The following is a 17,079-nucleotide window of genomic DNA, read 5'->3' on the forward strand; positions in this document are numbered from 1 at the left end:
GTCTATAGCTAACACTTTTGCAGGATGTACAGGGAGGTGGTTAAGAGAGTAGATCCTAAGAGTTCTCATCACAAGGAGAAATTTCTTTTTTCTTTTCTTTTTATTGTATCTGTATATGATGACAGATGTTAACTGAACCTGTTGTGGTAATCGCTTCCCAGTATAAGTAAATCGAACCATCATGCTGTGTGCCTTGAACTTACACGGTGACGTATGTTAATGACTTAGCCATAAGACTGGGAAAAAAATGTCTTTAACCTTTGAGTTTATAACTTGGGTCTGTTATCATCGTATTTATTTTCTATTATCAGAAAGATAACGTTTTATATTAATGTGCCCTTTAAAAGTTTTTACTATCTTCATCAGATAAAGCAGTACAGGATTTTCCCCTCTTGTTTAGAAGCAATTAGAATGAATCAACTGATCTGGAGAGCTCTCAAAAGGGCGCTATTATGAAATTCTCCGAGTCTGGTATTATCCCATTTGAGGTTCCCATGACTATCCTATGGAATGCTTGGAATATTTTTCTTTTAGAAACTTTCTACTTTAAAAAAAAAATAAAAAAAAAAAAAAAAAAAAAAAAAAAAAAAAAAAAAAAAGAAACTTTCTACTTTTTGTTTTAATCTGCAAATCTGATTTCCTGAGATGGTTTCTGTACACACTCTTTTTTGTTTCCAGGTTATAACAAAGAGGAGATGAAATAATGTATCTTGGAATGACTTTAAGAACTTCCACAATTATAGGTAAAACTTGACCTTGGTCCCATCCCTCTGTCTATCCCATCTGTTTGGCCTCAGCCCTCAAGGACTCTTATGAGCCAAAGGACCTCACTCTGAGCTGGTTATTAAATAGCCTGGAAAAAGTATTGGCTGGTAACTTAAATCCTATCACTTGCGGTAATATATTTTATTATAGGATTTTATAAACAGAGTATCCTTGGATCCACAAGAAAATGTTGCCAGTGATGATATTTCTCGGGGCAATATTTTAAGCTGTCCTACCATAGCCCCCTGCTTCGGTCAGACCCTGTGAACAGATACTTGAGGAAGCATTCAGCTGGTGGCAAGGTTAAATAGATGTAAAAACAAACAAATATCTTTTACAACAGGCACAATGTATGAAGATCAGATAACAGATCCTCTCTGTGCCCCCAAAGTAAAGAAACAAACAAACAAACCAAGAAACCCCTGCAAGTGGCCCACATGTATGCCTCAAGACCTTTAGTGGGTGGTTGTGTAGAAAAATAGAAGGAAGAGATTACAGAAGAAGCGAGAATGAGAAATGGATTTGCTGGTGTACGTCTGTTCAACTACCAGACTCTGGAAACCTGACCAATTTTCTGATAGAGAGATGTCCTATGGCAGGGCTTCCCAAACACCCTACCAAGCATTTCTAAGATTTACTGATTCAACAGCCATCAGCTACAGAATCACTGCTTGGACTAAATGACCTAAGGTTTTAGACTTCAACTATTCAAATTTTCTGGTTGAAAACTAAGAATACCTGTAAAATACACAATTTTTAAATAATTTATGACATATTATTTTAAGAGGTAAGTTTCCTAGAATATTTTACATGTGAAAAATCCATTTGTTTGTGTCTGTGTGTACATATTCGTGAATTTTTTTGAATTGGAAGATACTTCTATTTGCATTTTATTCATAAAGATTACAAAGGGCTTCATGTATATATATCAAAAATGCAGAAAAAAGTTCACAAGTATGAACAATAAGTACAAGAGACCTGCAAGTTATGTGAAACATGCCTAATACTTACAAATCCAGGTTCTAATGTTGGACATTGACATCAGATTTGTTGTCCTGTCCTTCCACAAAAAGGTCATGAAAGCCCAAAAGAGAGAAACAAAGACTCAAAATTATTTTTAGTCTTTCAATTTTAAATCCTGCTTTTTGGTTCATTTAAGCGGCTCTTGACATTACGGTATTTTAATTTTTCTTTTTTTTCCTGCAATATTAGTTATTCCAAAGAATGCTCGTGACACAGGATGAATGTATAAAGCGTCCTAGTAAAATCAATGACCACGCGCTCTTTCCTATCCCGTCTCCCGCCTCACCCTCTAGGCACAACCACGCTCCTGAATTTTGTTTGCCATCCTGCCCACCCTTTCTGGCCTTATTGCATATGGATGTAGCCCCAAACCCCATAGTGTTAATCTTCACCTCTTTAAGAATGTGATCACACAGTCTTCTGGGATTTGCTTTTTTTTTTACCCAACATACTATCTCCAAAAGTCATCTCTGCTATATCTAACCGATTTACAGAGTTTTGTTGTATACATAAAACCTAAGTTATTTACCCATTCTCCCGCTGATGAGCACTGAGCATCTCCCAGCTACGTGATACTGTAAACTGATGCTACGAACATTCTTTACGCCTGGTGTGCGTAAGACCTTCTATAAGGTGCAATTACCTAGAAGTCTGGCTGAACTGTAGTGTGTGAATGTCCTTAATTTTGCTACGAAATATTGATGATTTTTTTTCTAAACCTTTTGCTGCCTTCACATCCTCTCCAATAATTGATATTATCAAACTTCTTTTTCCCAATTTAGGAGAGTAAAGCAGAATCACATGATATTCTTAGTTTACATTTCCCTTATCATTTATGATGAGATTGGATACTTTCTCATGCATCTATTTACTATTTTTGTTTCCTCTCCTGAGAAATGCCTGTAAATATTTTCTTCCTATTCTTTCTAGCATATCAGTCTTTTACTGATTTGTAGGACTTAGTATTATGCATACTAACTATTTATTGGTTATATGCTGCAAATACATTCTTCTGGAGGCTGGCTTGGTTTTTTTAATTCGTGGTCTTAATTTTTGATGATGAATACAAATTCTTAATTTTTAATGTAGTGTAAATTATCAGTCTTTACTTTTGTAGTAGTGCTTTTTCTGACTTCTTTAAGAAATTCTTCACTACTCTGAGAAGATTGGATTTTCCCATGATAATATTTTCCTGTTTTTTGCCCTAAAAGTTTTGTTTGTCTTTCACAGTTAAATCCTTAATCTATCTGATAATTATTTTCATATGTATTATGAGATTGGGTTCCAATTTCATTTTTCCCACATGGATACCTAACTGTCCTAGCACCATTTTATTGAATATCCTTTCCACAGTCATTAACTATATTTCCTGTATCATACAGCAAATGTCCAAATAAGCGTGGGTTTGATTCTGGGTTATCTACTGTTTCACTGGTCAGTTCATCTACTATTGGCCACACCACACTTTCAAATTAGTACAGTTTAAGAGTTAATGTGAATGAGTACGAGGCAGGTTTTCCCACCTTATTTTTCTGCTGAAGGAGTCCCTGTTTGCTGTTTGCTCATCTGCATTTAATAAAGTCATCGTGTCAAACTCTACAAAAAAAAAAAAAAAAAGACTCTAAGGGATTTTGATGAGAGTTATATTAATTCCATAGATAAATTCAAGTGAAAATTAAAACTTTGTGATTCTGAGTCACCCTAGCAATGAATGCTGTTTATTTCCGTTTGCTTAGATCTACTTTTTTTTTTACTGAAGTGTATTTGACCCACAGTGTTACATTGGTTTCAGGTGTTACGACGTAGTGATTGGACATGTCTATACACTGTGTTATGCTCACCCTAGGTGTAGCTGCCAATCCAACGCGATTGCCAATACCATTGACGATGCGCCCTATGCTGCATCTTCCATCCCTGTGACTTATTCATTGCATAAATGGAGGCCTGTATCTCTTCCCACTCTTCTTTGCTCATTTTGCCAATCCCCCTGGCCCCCTCCCCTGTGGCAATCATCGGTTTGTCTTCTGTATTTATGGGTCTGTTTCTGCTTCTGTTTGTTTGTTTGTTCATTAGTTTGTTTTTTTAGATTCCACATATTAGTGAAATTGTATGGTATTTGTCTGACTTATTTCACTTAGTGTAATACCCTCTAGGTCTATCCATGTTGTTGCAAAAAACGAGATCTCCTTTTCATGGCTGAGTAATATTGTGCGTACACACCACATCCTCTTTGCCCTTTCATCTGTTGATGGCATTTAGGTTGCTTCCATATCTTGGCTACCGTAAATAATGCTGCAACAAACACGGGGGGGAGGAATTAGACTGACTTTCAGAAAAATCTTATAATTCTCTCAATAAAATATTTTTGAACTTTTGTCAGAATTATTCTTAGATATACAATATGTTTTCTTCCTATAGTAAATGTAATAGTCTCAAAATTGGATTTACTTAGTGCTTAGAAACACTATGGGTATTTTACTATTGATCATATGACTAGCCAGCTCGCTCAGTTTGTGTTTCTAATAGTCTATAAATTTGTGGGGAATTTTGTTTTGTTTTGCTTTCCTACAAATAGTTATATCATTTGAGAATAACGGCAATTTTGTTTCTTCCTAGAACATTTATTTCTTCTTGTATTGCTATGCTGGCTAAGACTTCCAGTACCGTATTTAATGGTGTATTAAGACTATGTGCCCTTAACTTGTGCGTGATTATAAAAGGAATTTTCCTGATGTGTAATCACTAGCAGAGATGTTTTCTTCAGCCTTTTAGTGACCTCTTATCCTATTAAAGAAGTCTCCTTTCATTTCTAGTTTGCTAAAATTTTTTATCATTTGCAATGCTGACTTTTAACGAATTTTTAGTCCGTATATATTTGGTCTCCAATATGGTAAAATATATTTATAGATGTTAAAATGTTAAATTATTTTGGATTCCTATGATAAATACAACTTGATCATTTGGGAATTATGTTTTTTATTCACTGCTATATTCATTTTGGGCCTCTTATAGTTTTATTAGTGATTGAAATAAGCCTATAATCTTCCTTTCTCATATAATTTTAGCCTGATTTCAGTGTTAAGGTTATAATAATGTCAAAGAAGGAGTGGGGAGAATTTCTTCCTCACTGACCTTTTAGAGTGTATGTATATAACACAGATATATGTAATAATATAAATATTGTATATAAGACCAAACAACTGGTGCTTTAAAATTTTTCTTCCATTTATCTGTAAAATTATTTTGGCCTAGTGTTAATTATGTGCATATTCTAAGTACTGATTCAATTACTAATATATATTTAAACTATTCTTTTTCAAATCAGTTTTGTAGGTGCTATTTTTCTCAGAACTTGTTCATTTTACATATTTTCGATAATTTGCAGTTTTTCTTGGTATTTTCTGACTTTCTTTGAATCTCTGCTATAACTATTATTTTGTTGTCTTATTCCTATGTTTTGTTAGTTGGTTGTGTGTTCTCTCTTCTTCCTTACACAATCTCTCTAGAGGTTTTTCTTTTGATTTAGTTGATCCTCTTAGGTCACTTCTGACATTTAAAAAGAATGTCTTCTAACTTGTACATTTTGTTGTTCTTCTGTTTTCATCACTGAATGAAATTAGTTTTCATTTTCCTTTGACTATAACACAGCTGTAAACATCTGTACTTCAAAGGACTGCTTTCACAGTAATTCACAGGATTTGATATGTAATATTTGTATAATTGTTGAGTTCTAAGTATCTTGAAGTTCCTATTATGGTCTTTTTAGCCAGTAAGGCATTTTGAAATGTGTTTTTAGATTACAAATATTTGTTGTTATTATCATTTCCTTGTTATGATATCTTCACTGCACAGTGTCCAGATCACATGGACTCATAAAGTGACTTTTCAATTACTTTAGACCAGATTTGGGCCTAATGTATGATTGATTCTTATAAATGCTTTATATATACATTAGATAATGTATATTCTCTAATTATTGCATGTAGAAATCAAATTTGTTAATCCTGTTGTTCAGATCTTCTCTGTCATTAATTTTTGACGGTTTGAATTGTCAATAATTGAGTGAAGTGTGTTGAAATTTCTCCCCCTGATGGTGGATTTGACAATTCTTCCCTTTTCAATATATTCTTACTTCCTATATTTTAAGATTAATTCTTTCCACAGGGTTCTGAGTTTATTTAGAATTGTTAGATATTCTTGATAAATTCAAAGTTCATCATTATTTAAAATCTTTTAAAATCTTTCATAATGGTTTGATTTTATAGTTAATTTTGTCTAATAGAAAGCTACCCTATCTTTCTTTTGATATTATTATTTTGGTGTATTTTTATTGTAGCCAGACTTCAAGATGGCCCTCTACTGCCTCCAACTTCTGGTAATCACATTCTTGAATACTACCCTGCCACAATGAATAGAATTGACCTGCATAATTACTAGGATGCTGCATAAATGGCAATGTGTAGCTTCAGGTTCAGGTTACAAAAGATACCATGGTTTTCTGGATCGCCTCCTCTGAGGGAAGCCAGGTGCCGTGTCGTGAGGGTACTGGACCTATAAGAGGTCTTTCAGCCCCAGACAGGCCTTGGGATAACTGCAGGCCTAATCGACATCTTGCCTGGAATTTCTTGGGAGACCCTGAGTCTCCCAAGACCATGAGAATCATGCAGTTGAGCCACTTCTGAATTCCTGACCCTCAGAAAATGTGAAATAATGCATGTTTGTTTTAAACCATTTTTTAAAAGATTTTATTTATTTACTTGAGAGAGGCGAAGAAAATTCAACCCAACAATCCATCTTTTAATCAGTGACTTTATTGATTTACTGTTATTGATATATTTTTCACTTATTCTTACCATCTATTTTTTCTATATATTTTTATGCTTTTTCTTTTTTAAAAATATTTTATTTATTTATTCATGAAAGACACAGAGATAGAGAGAGGCAGAGACATAGGCAGAGAGAGAAGCAGGCTCCATGCAGGGAGCCCAATGTGGGACTTGATCCCGGGACTTCAGGATCATGCCCTGGGCCAAAGGCGGGCACTAAACCGCTGAGCCATCCAGGGATCCCCTGCTCTTTTTCTTTTTTCCCTATGTAATTAATTGGTTGAGTTCTTCTTTATATCATTATTCCCTCTTGGGTGTTAGCATTTTCATGTTACTTTTTACCTCATCATTATTACAGAAATGTTTGCCTTTCATATTTAACTTATAATGTCCAAAGATATCCACAGTCCTGTCTAAATATTATCCAGCTATAAGAACACAGTAACAATGACTATTCACCTTCTGATTTATATCCTGTTTTCATCCAGTATTTTAGAATTGTCCTTTTAAATAAAACTACAAATAATTGGACACTATTTTTATTACTTTATTCTATTGTTTAGGTTAAGATACATGTCTGCCATCTTATCGGTATGTTTTACTTGATGTTTTTCTTGCATCTCAGGTTGTCCTTCTGTAATAATTCTCTCTTTTGCTGAACTACATCTTTTAGAAGCTTCTTCAATAAAAAAAATGTTAGTGGTAAATAGTCTGTTTTTGTTTATCTGACAAAGACTTTATTTTATTTCACTCTTAGTTTTAAAAAAATATTTTTCAGGGTAGAAAATATTTGATTAGTTTAGCACCTACTGTTGAGAATTCTCAACAGGTATACATCCAGTTCACTAATTATTTCTTTAGCTAGTTAATTTTTTAAAGACTGTTATTTTCAGTCTTTATTAGGTGATAGGTTCTTATTCTCTTAATGCCTTTTATTTATTCATACATTCTAGTGATTAAAATATGGGGGCTTTTGTGAGCATTATTCACCCTACTACAAGCTGTATCATAAATGCTTAAGAAAATAAAATATGGAACCATGAGGAGTATGAGTAAGTAATACACAATCATCAGTAATGGTTAGAAGACTTGACAAAACAAAATGGAATTTTTTTTAAATGAACAATACAATTTATTTTTGCAAAATATATTGTAAAAATTTAATTATCTAAATCTTTATCTATCTTTATCTAAAATAATTGTAAAAATTATTTTTCAGGGTAGAAAATATTTGATTAGTTTAGCACCTACTGTTGAGAATTCTCATCAGGTATACATCCAGTTCACTAATTATTTCTTTAGCTATTTAATTTTTTAAAGACTGTTATTTTCAGTCTTTATTAGGTGATAGGTTCTTATTCTCTTAATGCCTTTTATTTTTTTAGACAGAGAGAGAGAGAGAGAGAGAGCGAGGAGAGAGAGCATGCTTACAAGTGCAGTGGGGGTCAGAGGGAGAGGGAGAGAGAGAATCTTAAGCAGGCTCCGTGCCCAGCCTAGAGCTGGATGTGAAGCTCCATCTCATGACCCTGAGATTATGACCTGAGCCAAAATCAAGAGGCAGATGCTTAACCGACTGAGCCACTGAGTTGGTCCTATTCTCTTTAGGCTTTAAGAGCTTCTCTTTGGGGTGCTCTGCGGTTTTACTAAGAAACGTCTAAGTGTAGATTTCATTTTATTTATACCACTAGCAATTCATTATGCTTCCTATATCTACAAATTCCAGTTTTTCATTTATTTTGCAACTTTGCAGCCATTACCTACTCCCTACTTACATATTTCCTTCCTCCCAATAACTATATTCTCTCCTTTTCTGGCTTCTAACTACACATATCTTGGAGCTTCTCAGCTTTTATCTTTTCTATATATCTTAGTTTCTTTTTTTATATTTTCTATTTTTCCCCCCTCTGCCATACATTCTGGGTAATTTCATCAGGTATACATCCAGTTCACTAATTATTTCTTTAGCTTTATCTAAAAAGCTGTTTGCTTAGTTTATGGAGATTTTTTCTTTTATTTCAAAAATTGTATTGTTCATTTAAAAAAAATTCCATTTTGTTTTGTCAAGTCTTCTAACCATTACTGATGATTGTGTATTGCTTACTCATACTCCTCATGGTTCCATATTTTATTTTCTTAAGCATTTATGATACAGCTTGTAGTAGGGTGAATAATGCTCACAAAAGCCCCCATATTTTAATCACTAGAATGTATGAATATGTTAGGATACATGACAAAGGGGAATTAAAGTTGGAGATGGAATTAAGATCATCAATCAGCAGATAGGGAGATTATCATGGATTATCTATGTGAGCCCAACATGATTTTAGGGATCACTAAAAGTGGGTAAAGGATGCAGAAGAATTGGATGCAAAGGATGAGATACAGCAACAGAACCAGAAATGTCGGAGAAATACAACATGGTTGGCTTTCAGGATAAACAAAGAGGGTTATGATCCAAGGATTATAAGTGGTCTCAATAAGCTGAAAAAGCAAGGAAACAGATTTATTGCTAGAAATTTGAAAAAGCAATACAGTCCCACCACCCACCAATTCTAAGACAACTGACCCCCAAAACTATAATATAAATTTGTGTTCTTTCAGACTACTAAGTTAGTCATAACTTGTTACAACAGCAGTAGAAAACTTATGCTATTATATGTTCTGTATCTAACTACTTCAATATCTGAAGTCCTTAAGATTTGAAGACAATTGTTTCCCACCTCTGCTGGTCATCCATTACTTTTGTGGTTTAGTTCTTCTTCTTTTTAAAATTTTATCTATTTATTTTGAGAGAGAGAGAGGGAGCAAGCGGAAGAGCAGAAGGAGAGGGAAAGAGGGAATCTCAAGCACGCTCCATGCTGATCTAGGAGCTTGATCCCACAACTGTGAGATCATAACCTGTGCCCAAATCAAGAGTCAGACATTTAGGGATGCCCGCATGACTCAGTGGTTGAGCATCTGCCTCTGGCTCAGGTCATGGCCCTGAGGTCCTGGAATCGAGTCCCACATCGGGCTCCCTGCATGGAGCCTGCTTCTCCCTCTGACTGTGTCTCTGCCTCTCTCTCTGCATCTCTCATGAATAAATAAATAAAATCTTAAGAAAAAGTCATGCACTTAACCAATGAGCCCCCCAGGCACACTGATTTATTCCTTTTTATTCTTGGTGATCCTTTTATTTTTAACTTGTATTTTCTTGATCTTAATTTGTAGAAAGATCCTGCAGGTCTCATTGTGTATGTTTTCCTTTGCTTCTACCAGGGGTTTAGGGGTAATAAAAATCTGGAAATTAATTTAATTCTCTGGAATTATTTTTGTATGAAGATACAGCTATCATATTACTTCTTAAAAATTTAAGGGAAAAATAATATTCATATATATCATTTGAAAAAAAATTCCTTAACTCCTTGTTCCAGTTTTCACACTGTAATGGTCAGAGGTAAAAACAAACAAACAAAAAAAAGTGTTTTTTTTCTCTTCAGTTGAGATGTTCATACAAACAGGATTATGGATTGTGAACTTTGCATATAACATGTTTACATATGCCAAAGGGAAGGCCTGAATGAGTTAGAAAATCAGAAAATGTTGACCATGTGCATAATTACTGAGAGATCTTGTGTTTGCTTATGAATCTTTTTTAGTTAGGACTTAATCCTACAGGACTTGGTTATCTAAATTATAGATACCTATGTTCAATTTTAGCTAGTTGTTTTCAATTATACCTTCATGAGATTTAGATAATGGAAAGCAAAAACATGAAAGGCGATATGAATCAATGAATTTTGCCATCACCAACTTGGATGAAAAACCTGGAAGGAAGGTATTTAAAGCCAATGATGGAAATTAGATTTTATTACTTTTACTTATTACTTTTACTTATTATTATTTGCTATTGATGACGACTTTTATCAACTCAAGCTCTTCACGTATCTTTTCTTCACAAATAAGGTAGGATTACTTATATTTCATATCAAATGATTGCATGACTAATTCTTAAGTGTAATTCTCTAGCTCTATTTAGTTGTCCTATGGGAAACACATTAAAATTCTCAGCACCATCTCTTTTTACTTACACTATGATCTATCCCAAATGCAAATATGGGCATCTGTGGGAAATAATTTATAAGTGTAAGAGCTAGAGTTTATTTCATTTATTTTAAAGTATATAAATTCACTTTAAGAATGAAATCATCCGGGACACCTGGGTGGCTCAGTGGTTGAGCGTCTGCCTACGGCTCAGGGCATGATCCCAGGATCCTGAGATTGAGTCTCATATAGGGGTCCCTGCAGGGAGCCTGCTTCTCCCTCTGCCTGTGTCTCTGCCTCTCTCTGTGTCTCTCATGAATAAACAAATAAAAATCTTAAAAAAAAAAAAAGAATGAAATCACCCTGTTTATTCCTCTTCATTTCAAGATTTAAGTATGATATTTAACTTGCCCTCCCTTTTATTAGTCATAGCACACGTGAGCATGGCATATAAACCTTCCAGCAACTGGGTCAAAGTCCGAGGCAGAAAGTATATATAGATGTATGTTATGTGCATGTCTAAATATCATACAGAATTATCTTTAGAAATGCAATGATGATTTTGGCCTCTTTAGTTGACATTTTGAAACATAGTCTTGTATCTCTGCCTGTCTTGCATGACTTAGAATGCCTTCTCCTACAAATATCCTGAAGTCTCACCTAGTCTGACTGAACAATAAAAAAACTTACTAACTTTTTCTAACAGGACTTCAAAAGGTCAGGCAAACTTCCAGGATGGCTGACTCAGTGCTCACCAAGGTCATTAAAGACTGAGGTTCTTTCACCCCTTGTGTCTGACACCCTTACTTTTAAGCTTCCTCCTAAAGTGCTGGGAAACTGCCTACAGCTATTCCAGATATCCCTTTTAATATGAAAACTTCAGGAGGAAGAAGAGGAACGAGTTTTCCTGTGATTTTTCTTCTGCAATGGGGGCAGGGGGGTGCATTCTTAGAAGGCAGACATCCTTCATGTCTGATTGGCAAGATGAAGCAAACTGCTCATTCCTGAACTGGTCATTGGCAAGGAGTTTAGTGTTAACCCTGGAACAATCGGGCTCACTCTGAAATCAGAGGGTGGGGTCAGTTTCCACTGAAGCACTTGCACGACTGGGAAGGTTCAATTAGGAAAGAAAAAGGGAGAGAACATTAATGAGTAGGTGAACAGGTGTCAACGACATCACCAAAATATTTGATTTATGTCTTTGGATTTCGGATTGTTATGAGAAAGTCACTTAATTGTTAAATTAAAACCTCCTATTTATATTCTTGATACAGATTTTTAAATGGCCAGTACATGAACTGCTAACTCTTTTGCTCTATGACTGAAATAAATTCTTATGGCTGAAAAAGAGGATTAATTGGTCAACCAAACAATTTCACAGTGAATGAAATCATGGGAACAAAACACCCAAAGTATGTCAGCACTCCTGAGCATTGCTGTCATTATCCAGGCAAATGTTCAGATGCAAGTGGAAGTAAAAACAACCTTATTTTCAAAACACAGTGTTAATTCTTTGGGAGGAGAGAACAAGGCAGCCTTTCAAAGGGATGGTGGTGTTTGTTTCAGGTCATTAACATCCCTCACAGTGTGCACTAGAAAGTCACTTAGAAAATGTGTCTTAAACTACGGAATGACAGCATATAAACAAAGAAAAGCACAAAAGTCAAGGGGATGGCTGAGAAAAACATGTCCGGGCAATGGAATAATTAATGTGCAGCCTCTAAAATCACATTTTAAAGAATACTAAGTGACATGGAGGAAAAGATATAATGCAATATTAATTAAAAATCAGGCTACAAACTATTCATGTCACGACCCCATTAATAAAATAATTGGAAAGATGTAGACGTTTTTTCTGGTTTTCTCTATGTATTTTATGCCTTTGAAAATTTTGAGATTGTGATAGACTGTATACTGGTACTGAGTATTCTCTGCCCTCCTCATCAAAGAATTGTACTTTTGCACCCAGCTCTTGGATGACTTGCTTTGATCCATTAAATGTGTGTGTAGAGCGGAGGCTTCGGGGCTACCGTGAGCCTGTTACTGCTCTCATCTTCCTGCTTGAGCACAATATGACCAGAGAGGGGCCGTTTGCCATTCTGCATCCGTGAATTAAGAACACACATGGAGCTTGCATGTAATGTAGAAAAGACAAAAACCTCTGTCACTAGAAGCCATTGACATTTTGGGGCTATCTTATACGTTAGAATACCCTAGCAAATGCTACCTAATATAAAGGTCATGGGCTTCGTGTTTCAACTCAGAAAAATAATAAATATAAATAAAGTCACGCTATAAAATATGTATGTTATTTAAAATTACATGAGAAACACTTTCAGGAAGAAGAACATGAGTATGCTATGGCATTGCGGCCCTCCGGGAGGAGAAGACAAAGAGGGCTTGTTCGAAGTCCTTTTGCACACTTCCACTGTGCGACGTTGAAGTTTTCCTTCCTGTTTGATACGAGCCTTCTTAATTTTTTGGTTCTATGCTTCCTTATGAATGCTTCCACTGTCCCCAAGTATAAATAATCCAGCAAAATATCTAGATTGCCGCTTTTTCTTCATTTGCCATCGCCCATCCTCTCCTACCCATGTCAGTCTCTGACCAGGAAGCTAATGGTCTATGCAGTGCTCATGTTGTTTTTTGTCGCCCTGGCCTTTGACTCAGGTCCCTGTCCCTGAAACTTTTCCTCACTTGGTTCACGAGATACCGTGATGTCCCGTCACTCCTCGCCCTACTGGGATCACGCCTGTTTATCCAGTTGGCTTTTCTTTATTTTGCCTTCTCTAGTATGAATGTGCACCTTAAGCTCTGTCTTTATGCTCCTTTTCTCTTTATCCGACAGTGTCTCCTTTGTCGCACGGATCCTTTGGCCTCGGAGATGCACACAGGAAGGGGCAATATATCTGTGACTTGCTTTGATCTATTTCATCAGGAAACAGTGGCATGGCTATGGGTGCAGAAATCCTTTGGAAGATTGTATTACATCTCTGAGATGAGTATAAAATTACACTACAGGAGTTGAGCCTGTCTTCATTCATTAGTAAAAAAAAATCTGCTCATTGTTGAAATTATTCTAAAAACTCTCCCATGGCAATTTGGATATCTAACCTCACTTTCTGGGGCCTTTCCTGGTATGATATATGATCTCTATTTTTCATAAACCACACTCAACAACAAGAAATAGTACTGATCTTGGCAAGATTTAATAAGTTATGTAATTGTTCGGGATTCCAAATATGAGTTCATGGACCGTTACGTTCATGTAGAAAAAGAGCCAAAATCTAAGCTAACAATTTTATGGAGCCTGCAGTATGCTAAGAGATGTTTATTTTCTGTGAAGCAATGAAAGCTTCTGTAAAACTTTGCTTGTTTTCCCAGTTGCTCTATTGGAATCTAATTAATGGATTTTCCCATCGTAAGTATTTTTGAAGAAATAAAAATCTTTCTTGTAGTCAGAAAAATTCATATTTGCCTTGAATCATGTATCGTGATCATCCATCTTCACACACAAAGCTGTCCTGAAGATATGAAATGTATCATGTTTTAAGGACCCCTAGAGAAAAAGATTTTAGAACTTACTTTTGGTGACTTATTCCAATGACTAAATCCCCTCAGGAAATTATTTCTCATCTAACCTGAGTATTTCACAATATGCTTAAATGTTTTCCTTTGCTATGTCGTCACTGAAAATGCCTGTAAAGGAACCTCTCCGAACTGAAAAACCAGTGTTTAAATTACTCCTTGCCAACTTTTAAAACCTAACTCAAGTCATTTTTAAAAACAATAAATCCTAAGTCATTTCTGAGATACTCTGCATGCTTTCCTATTAAGGTTCTCATTGAATCTCCAATTTCTAAGTTATGTACTATATACGTTTGTTTTCTTAATTTATGGTTCTATCTCTAATTCAGATCATCCTATATTATGTCCATGTATTCTTTTTTATGTTACGTCCATTTAAATACACATTACTATAAAATGAGTGCTTTTAGTTAGGCTTACCAAAAACATGCTTTTTGAACAAACAAACCCTCCATCAAGTTCACACCAAAAATTGTCAAAAACAAAAAGATGGTCTAAGAAAAAAAAAATTTTTTTCTGTTCATTATTTTTTTTTAACTTCCTGACTTTTGTGGCTGCTGTAACTCCTCGGCAGGATTATCACAGTGTAACATAAATAGGAGATTAACTTTACAGTCACTCTCCATTCACCATAAAACTCCTTGACCTACTCAAGTCCAGTGGGGTCAGCGTTTTCTTTGGCCAGCTTGAATCTTTGGCTGTGGGACCGTGGGGCTCACGCCATGGAATACTGTCAGCACAAGGGATATCCTTTGGAAAACAACGCAAACTTGCTCTCTCGCTCTCTCTCTCCTTTTTTTTTTTTTTTTGTTGCATACAACTGTAGGGAAACTCTTACTCCTCAATTTGTGAATGTCAAAGAGTCTACAGAAGTTTGTAAGGACAAAGAAAAGCCTTGCTAATTAACCATTGTGTTCTAATCATAATCAAGATTTACAGAGCACTTTCTGTGCCAGGTAGCACATAGATTGCACCAAAGACCATTTCTGCTGACAAATTTGCTGCCAGCCGTGTATCTCAGGTCTCAGTAGTTGGACTCTTTGTGCCAAAGCCTTTCTGATTAATTAGGAAAATTCAACAAGCAATTATGAAAATAATGCTCCAAGTCGTTTAGGCACGAGGTAGTGTTTTCCTGTTATATTTCAAGTAAACAAAGGGATATCGGTTGATTGTTGAAGAGGAGTTGATTATAACCTTTGACTCTAAATAATGAGTCTGTTTCTTAATTCCCTTTAAAGGTTTAGAATTCCAAAGCGATGGAGTTCATTAGGGAAACAGAGGAAGTAAACACATGGAAAACAAGGAGGGACCCAGTGCCTCCCAACTGGCTTCCTTTCCCTAACTTTCATTGGCAGGTGGACTAACTCTGGAGCCGCGTCTCATCCCATACAGACAGACTGACCGACTTTTAGTGGTCCCTATGCTATTTTTCATCCTAGAAGCTGGTCGTGCTCGTGGTCAGACGAATCGACGGTGGGAGCAGTGCTCAGGGACTTTGGGCTATGCATGGGTGGAATCATCGAGAACTTGGGAGAGACGCATGTTTTCAGTTACAATTTTAACTGGACACAATGGCTTGCCCACAGGAAAGCTCATGGATCCATAAACCTCGTCCACTGCTCCCTTACAGGAAAGGACATGTTTATTGCCACAACCCATGCCACCTGCTTGGCTATCAAGTGTACATTTGTTCTCTTGGGAACAACAGGGTGGGGTAGTTCCTAGAAACAAGGCTGAAGGCCAGCAGTGTTCCACTTCCAAATTCCGGCTGACTTCTCCCGTGACCCCTCAATAAAGCCAACCACTGCTCGTTTAAAACTGGAGCCGCATATGCGGTGCCTTGGGAAATAGCCACACTTACTGTTATTTGGGGGGCACGCCGCGCGTACAGCACTATCCTGTCACCGACAGATACCCATTGGGTGTCTTCTACTAATGTGTCATAAATGGGTTGAAAGGCAAGTAGCATGCGTGGGTTTACAATAATACGCTGCTCAAAACCAGGTTTGTCATTATAAAAGGATTATTTTGTACGTTGTTTTGTAAAGCTCGTTTTGTTGTTAAAAGGATTTATGTAAATTGATGTAAAAATACAGAATGTAGGGGAATCCAGGGTGGCTCAGCAGTTTAGCACCTCCCTTCCGCCCAGGGCGTGATCCTGGAGCCCCGGAATCGAGTTCCACATCAGGCTCCATGCACGGAGCCTGCTTCTCCCTCTGCCTGTGTCTCTGCCTCTCTTTCTCTCTCTCTCTGTGTCTCTAATGAATAAATAAATAAAAAGCTTAAAAAAAATCCAGAATGTACATTTATGTAAATCTAAGGTTTCCAAAAATTAAATTAGTCCTGTTGTAGCCGTTAGGTGTGGTCTATGCTACACAAAATTAATTTTAATTTTTTTTTTATTTATTTATGATAGTCACAGAGAGAGAGAGAGAGAGAGAGAGGCAGAGACATAGGCAGAGGGAGAAGCAGGCTCCATGCACTGAGAGCCTGACGTGGGATTCGATCCCGGGTCTCCAAGATCGCGCCCTGGGCCAAAGGCAGGCGCCAAACCGCTGCGCCACCTAGGGATCCCCAAAATTAATTTTAAAAAGATGACCATCAGTGACCCAAAAAAGCCCAAAAGTTCCCCTCACAAAGAATCATAACGGTACCATGCAAAAATAATAATAATTATTATTTTTTTAGTGTTGTTAGAAGAACAGAGCCAGAAAAAGGTTGCTGTCCTTCGGACCATATATTTGCACAGTCGGAATTGTGGCGGTGTGTGATGAGCAGTGCCCTCTAGAGTGGGTGACAGCTCCTGGGCACCGTGGTCGTCTGCGAGTGGTCCAGGTGGCAAAACACCTCAACG

At 36.3% G+C, this 17,079-nt stretch overlaps 1 long non-coding RNA gene across 1 annotated transcript; it reads right to left on the reverse strand.

Moving 5' to 3' along the window:
* Positions 1-13,824: 13,824 nt before the first annotated feature.
* Positions 13,825-15,958, reverse strand: LOC144282670 (uncharacterized). Its single transcript, XR_013351177.1, has 2 exons — positions 15,628-15,958; positions 13,825-14,196 (listed from the first exon to the last, which is right to left on the reverse strand). It is a non-coding gene; the product is annotated as an uncharacterized LOC144282670 (long non-coding RNA).
* Positions 15,959-17,079: the final 1,121 nt, after the last annotated feature.

This window comes from Canis aureus, chromosome 13, assembly GCF_053574225.1.
Source record: "Canis aureus isolate CA01 chromosome 13, VMU_Caureus_v.1.0, whole genome shotgun sequence".
Classification (NCBI taxonomy): Eukaryota; Metazoa; Chordata; class Mammalia; order Carnivora; family Canidae; genus Canis; species Canis aureus.